At 34.4% G+C, this 7,225-nt stretch overlaps 1 non-coding gene across 1 annotated transcript; it reads right to left on the reverse strand.

Moving 5' to 3' along the window:
* Window positions 1-2,466: 2,466 nt before the first annotated feature.
* On the reverse strand, window positions 2,467-2,573 carry LOC128035130 (small nucleolar RNA R71). The gene has a single exon (XR_008191532.1). It is a non-coding gene; the product is annotated as a small nucleolar RNA R71 (small nucleolar RNA).
* Window positions 2,574-7,225: the final 4,652 nt, after the last annotated feature.

Here is a 7,225-nt window from a genome sequence, read left to right on the forward strand (position 1 = left end):
ATCGAGTCAGTTGCCTGTGTCTCAAGCAATGTGAGCCCAAATTTACCTATTTCTTGCTCAATTTCACTCCCTTATGGCATAGGTACCTATACACTTTCAATTACACATATGGGGGATGCAACTTAACTACAAACATTCTGTAACATAATCATATATCAATTCTCAAATAGTAAACACAAACACATTTATCTCATTAAGCATAAATCCATTTCATTACAAGCATTAAGTAACCAATAGTATACTATTTGATACTATGACTTTTCAATCATATCTAAGTAACAAGTAGGAAATCACAAGTTGATCAAGTGCACAACATGTTACACATTTTACTCAAAAGCTAGGCATTTGACATAACAATGCGTAGGGTCCTAATACATGCCATATACCAAAATCGAGAAATTAAGTCTACCAAGACTCTTGGATAGTGTGATTCCTAGCATTGACCCGATCTTCTTATTCTTCAAAATGTGATCTACAAAATGAACAAATTTAAAGGTAAGCTTAAATGAAGCTTAGTAAGTTCATTTAGAAATTCATAACCTTTCCAATCCAACATAGATTTAATCGACTTAAGCATAGAGATTTCTACTATACTCAATTTATAATAGTAATTAATACTAATTCAGTATTTTGTAGATTATACCCATTTGAGTTCCAGTCAGTGTAATAATAGAATTTGATCAATTAAACATCATTCAGTATATCAGTAAAACTTGCTTAGTTAAGCTCCAATTAGTATAACGGTACAATTTGCTTAATTGAGCTTCATTCAGTATAATAGTAGGATTTGGCTCAATAGAGCATACTTCCAGTAGATGAAGCAACGTTTATTAACAACATGTTAACAAGAATGTAAGCATTTAGAAGTATAATTAAATATACGAACTTACTGGACTATTTTGTAGAAGATTCCAAAGTATAAGGTCTACTCCGCGATTTTCACTTTTCCACGATTATTGGCACGTTCTTGATCTAAAAGTAATAATTTCATTACATTGATTAGAATAACAATATAATTTGCTTCAATTTATGCAATTGAGTCATTTTTGGTAAATTTACATATTTACTCCTCAATCTTTCATTTTTATTCAATTTAATCCCTAAGCCCTAATCATGCAAATTGTCAATTTTACTTTAACACCCATGTTAGTCGATTGTTCCTTATCTTCTTACTAGCTCCTATTTGCAATAATTTCACCCAAGTACAAGGCATTTATCATTTGAATCACTTTAGTCCATAAACATCAAAATCCCTTTACAAAATAGTCCACCCAAACAATCAGGTTTCATATTTCCATCATAAACTTCAAATAATAGCTCAACTCATCAATGGAAACATTTATAACATTTAACAATTTCACAAATTTATCATCGGGTTAGCTAGATCAAACTAAGACCAACTTTAAAACATAAAAATTACTAAAAATGGGCTACAATTCACTTACAAATTAAAGCTTCAAAGCTTGGAAGCTAAAACCCTAAAGTTCTCACCTTTGCCATAAAGAATATGAGCTATTTCATCAAATTTCATTTTTAATTTTCTAATTTTGTTTTATATAGCTATATTTTTGTAATTATTTTAAATTTCATAATTAATTTCTTAATTAACCATGCTTAAGCTTAAATAAACCATTTTTACTTAAGAAAATCATCATTCCAATCCACTAACTAAATTCCATGGTTTATTTATCCTTTTAACCTATTTAATTTAACTTCTCAACCTTTGCAGTTTTTATAATTCAGTCCTTTTTACTTATTAAACTAATTAAGTAATATTCACGAAATGTGTCATCAGAATTATGGTCTCGAAACCACTATTTCTGACACCACTAAAAATCGGGTTGTTACATGGCAATTGGTGAAATTTGGTTTTGTTATTTTCTTTGTTTTCTTAGTTTTAGCTAACTTAGTTGTATTTAATTTCTACAGGTTTGCCGTCAATGTGAAATATGGACTGTGACCTAGAGATCGACAGAACTTTACGGAGGAGGAGAAAAGAACTGTGAAATATGGCTAAGGAAGGGAATGATCCTGGTCTGAATGATCATGGTCTGATTCTCCTATTCATTGTGTGAGAGATGATCGAGATAGACCGATTTAGGAACATTTTATTCCAATTTTGGATGATTTGAATCGAGGAATAGCTAGAGGAATAGTCAGACCACACATACAAGCTCAGTAATTTGAGCTAAAATCGATAATGTTTTAGATGTTTCAAACAGTTGGACGGTTTGATGGATTACTCACTGAAGATCCAAGGCTACATTTAAGACTTTTCCTAGAAGTCTATGATTCGTTTAGACAACAAGGTGTTCCTGAAGACGCTTTGCGGCTTAAATCCTTTCATACTCTTTGAGAGGTTGTGCATGTGCATGGTTGAATGATTTGTCGTCGGGAACCATAGCATCATGGAATGATATTTGCCAGAGATTTTTGCTACGGTATAATCCACCAAATATGAATACCAAGCTTAGAAATGACATCAGATCTTTTCGACAATCGGAGGATGAATCACTATATGAAGCTTGGGAACAATTTATAGAATTACTTTGGAAATGTCCAATGCATGGACTCCAAAGCTAAATGCAGATGGAGATATTTTTTAATTTGTTGAATGCGTATACAAGGATGGTAGTTGATGCTTCTGCCAATGGTACTTTGTTGGATAAATCTTATAATGAAGCCTATGAGATTTTGGAAATGATTATCAATAATGATTATCAATATCCTACCACGAGAGTTGGGATGGGTAAGAAAGCTATTGGCACCATATATCTTGATGCAATCACTTCGTTGATAGCCCAGGTATCTTCTTTAGCTAATATGATCAAAACAATGAAAAGGCCCACTGAGCCTAAGAGATGAAATCAGCCAAACTATCGTGTGTTTATTACGGTGAAGACCATGTTTTTGATGGATGCCCTTCAAACTCAACATCTGTATACTACAAGGATAATTTTAAACGAAATAATAAGCCCTATTCCAACATCTACAATCCATAGTGTAAGCAACATCCGAGCTTTAGTTTGAATAATCAAGGTACGGGGAATTTAAACAATGTGGGGAGGCAGAATGCTAATAGTGCACCGCCTGGTTATAATCATCCTATGTTGAGGCAAAATGTTCAATAGGGTCAAGCATCATCTTCTTCCTTTATTGAAGCCTTGTTGAACGCCTAGTAATTTTTGAGGATATTGGTGAATTTATGAAAGCCAAGTAGTTTGTGGATAGACCAGGGAAGAAGTTTGAATCATTGGATTTATCAGATCACTCTTTTTATCCTCCTAAACCTTCTATAAAAAAATTCCCACACTAGAAACTTTTGTTGCAGCATTTAAAATATGCATATTTGGAAGACAACAACACTTTGCTGGTAGTAATTTCTACGGGGTTGACAACCTAGCAAGAGGTCCAGTTTTTAAAAGTCCTTCGACGATCTAAGAAGGCATTAGGGTGGACCCTTGCTGATATAAAGGGAATCAGCCTTGCTCTCTACATGCATAAAAACATGTTAGAGGATTGCCATAAGAATTCCATTGAAAAGTAGAGAAGACTGAATCCGATCATGAAAAAAGTTGTCAAAAAAGAAATTATTAAGTGGCTTGATGCTAGAATTATTTACCCGATTTCAGACAACTCATAGGTGAGTCCTATACAATGTGTACCCAAGAAAGGAGGTGTCACAGTAGTGAGTAATGATAACAATGAGCTCATTCTAACTTGTACAGTCACAAGATGGAGAGTATGCATGGACTATCTCAAGCTTAACAACGCAACTAGGAAGGACCATTTTCCCCTACCATTTATTGACCAGATGTTAGATAGAGCTTTCTATTGTGTTTTGGATGGTTATTTAGGGTATAATCAGATTGCCATCGCTCCTAATGACCAAGAGAATACCGCCTTCATGGTCCATATGAAACTTTTGCATTTAGATGAATATGATTCAGGTTATGTAATGCCCCAACAACCTTTCAAGTTTTTATGATGGGCATATTCTTAGACTTGGTGGAAAACTTCCTTGAAGTCTTCATGGATGATTTCTCTATGTTTGGCAATAATTTTTAGGATTTCTTAAAAAATCTAGATTTGGTTCTGTGTCGTTGTGAAGAAACAAATCTTGTTTTAAGTTGGGAAAAATACAAACTCATAGTTTGTGAAGGAATTGTTCTGGGGCATAGGATATCTCGGCAAGGGATTGAAGTTGATAGAGCAAAAATTGAAGTAATAGAAGAATTGCCAACTCCCACCATTGTCAAGGGTATTAGAAGTTTTTTAGGTCATGCAGGATTTTATAGAAGAATTTTTAAGGATTTCTTGAAGATATCTAAACCCTTGTGGACATTGCTGGAGCAAAATAGTCCTTTCAATTTTGATTAACATTGTTTGGTAGCTTTCGAGGAATTGAAGAAATGGCTGGTAGTAGCACCAATTGTAATAGCTCTGGAATGGACACTGCCTTTTGAACTCATGTGTGATGCCAAAGATTATGCTGTGGTAGCAGTGTTGGGGAAAAGGAAAGATAAGGTATTTCGTGCAACCTATTATGGAAGTAGGACCTTGACAAATACGTAGCTTATATACATCACCATAGAAAAGGAGTTATTGGCTATGGTGTTCGCATTTGGTAAATTCATCTATTATCTAGTTGGTACCAAGGTCATAGTCTACATGGATCACTCTACTATTAAGTATTTGGTGAGCAAGAAAGATGCCAAGCCAAGATTGATTAGGTTGATACTCTTGTTGTAGGAGTTTGACTTGGAAATTAGAGTTCGAAAGGGAACAGAAAACCAAGTGGCTGATCACTTGTCAAGGTTAAAATTTGAATGTGAAGATGGCAATGACAAACTTATTACAGAAGACTTTCCAGATGAGCTGTTGTTAGTTGCCATGGCATTACCTTGGTATGCCAATATAGTGAACTTTTCTGTAAGTGGTGTGATGCCAGCTGATTTCAATAGACAAAGAAGACGAAAATTCCTTCATGATGCCAAGCATTATTATTGGGATGAACCCTTCCTATTTAAGCATTGTGTTGATTAGATAATTAGGAAGTGTGTCCCTAATAATGGAATACATAGCATTCTACAACATTGTCATTCAGCTCCTTACAGAGGAAACTTTGGAGGAATGAGAACTTCTACCAAAGTGCTTCAGTCAGGATTTTATTGGCCTAGTTTGTTCAAGGATGCTCATGAATTTTATCAGTTGTGTGATCATTGTTAGAGGACAAAAAATCAATCTAGGAGACACGAAATGCTGCTGTAAAATATTCTGGAGATTGAGTTGTTTGATGTATGGGGAATAGACTTTATGGGTCCATTTCCACCATCAATGGGCAACCTATACATACTATTGGTAGCGGATTATGTCTCTAAATGGGTCGAACTTATTGCGCTTCCTACTAATGATGCAAATTCAATATTGAAGTTCTTACACAAGAACATTTTTACAAGATTTGGTACGCGTTGAGCCATTATTAGTGATGAAGGATCTCATTTTGATTGCAAGCTAGTGGCTAATTCTTTACATCAGTATGGGGTGAAACATAAGATTGCCACGACATATTATCCCAAAACAAATGGCCAAGCTGAGATGTCTAACAGAGAAATTAAAAAGATTCTAGAAAAACTGGTGACCTAACTTGTAAGGATTGGTCCTCCATAATGGATGAAGCTTTGCGAGCCTATCGTATTGGATTTAAAACACCATTGGGGATGTCACCTTTTAAGCTTGTTTATGGAAAGTCATGTCACCTACCTGTGAGCTCAAGCACAATGCATTTTGGGCTATTAAAAAGTTGAACATGTATTAGATTGTTGCTAGCCATAAAAGTTTGTTAGAATTGAATGAAATGGAAGAATTTAGGGCACATGCATATAAAATTGCTAAGCTGTACAAGGGGAAGACCAAGTGTTGACATGATAATAGAATTAAGTGAAGGTAATTTGAACTAGGGTAATTGGTGTTGTTGTTAAACTCTAGGCTCAAGTTGTTCCCTAGTAAATTAAAATCTCGTTACTTAGGTCCCTTTGAAGTAGCTCAAGTATACCCACATGGAGCTATTAGTATCAAAGACTTGAAAATGGGGGTTGCATTCAAAGGTACTAGACAATGCTTGAACCATTACTGAGGTGCTCATGTGGATTGTAACAAGCAATCCATTGGCCTCTGAGATGTTTGAGTTAGCAGCTTTGTTTTTATTTTTCCTTTTTTTCATTTCTTTACTTTCATTTCTTTTTTATTATTTGTTATCATTAATTATTTAATGTTGTTTCATTTCTATTTTTATATTTGGTTAATGAGCGGTTTTTCTAGATATTCAGAGACAGAATAAAAGTGTGGGATTATCAGTTGTGATACTAAGAGGACTTTGTCGCATCATCTAAGAAGAAAATTATCCTGCAACAAACTAGGTTAATGAATGTCGAGGTATGAGGTAGCATGGGTTGACCAGACAGAAATGTCCAAATGAGAGATTTTTGGATATTTGAGCCCGTTTTGTTACTTAGGTAGCCCAATGAGGAAAGCCAAAACTTTTATCTTAGGCCTAGCTCACATCACATTTCCCCCCAAACAATCCCCTTATTTTTCCCTACCTCATGCATTTTATTTCTTTTGCCATGACATTTTCTATACATCCATTGAGGACAATGCATCCCTTAGGTTTGGGGGTATATTGTGCATTTAGGCTACATTATATATCTAGTACATGCAATCATTCTAGTCTCGTTAAATTTGTTTTGCAACTACCACGTAACTACTAAGTACTTTTTTTGTCTACGTGGAATACAATCTTTACTTATGATGTTCGATGATGAGGTTAAATTCTTCAATTCAATTAAAACATGTGAAAGGGGATTAAGTGAATTTAGCTTAGGTTAGGTTGCTTGAAGATTACCTTGTAAAAATGAGATGTCCTAACCTCAGTTATTTTTGGACTATAGCAAGTATCTTTTAATGAAGTTAGAGACATTTGAAACCAAATTAAGTCATATTGCCACAACATTACTTAAATAAAGGACAGTAGACACCCCAATGCTTATAATTTCCTAATAAGTCAAAGATAGTACTAGAAAGAACATATGTTTTCTCTCTACTTATTGGTTAATTTGTCCCCATTTAGTTATTTTTAGCACATATTTCATCATTTTAGTTCAGTAAATTGCATTTTATAACTCAGTGGATCTTAGCCTATTTATCCTTAGTTTTGTCATGTTTT

Source organism: Gossypium raimondii, chromosome 11 (genome assembly GCF_025698545.1).
Source record: "Gossypium raimondii isolate GPD5lz chromosome 11, ASM2569854v1, whole genome shotgun sequence".
Classification (NCBI taxonomy): Eukaryota; Viridiplantae; Streptophyta; class Magnoliopsida; order Malvales; family Malvaceae; genus Gossypium; species Gossypium raimondii.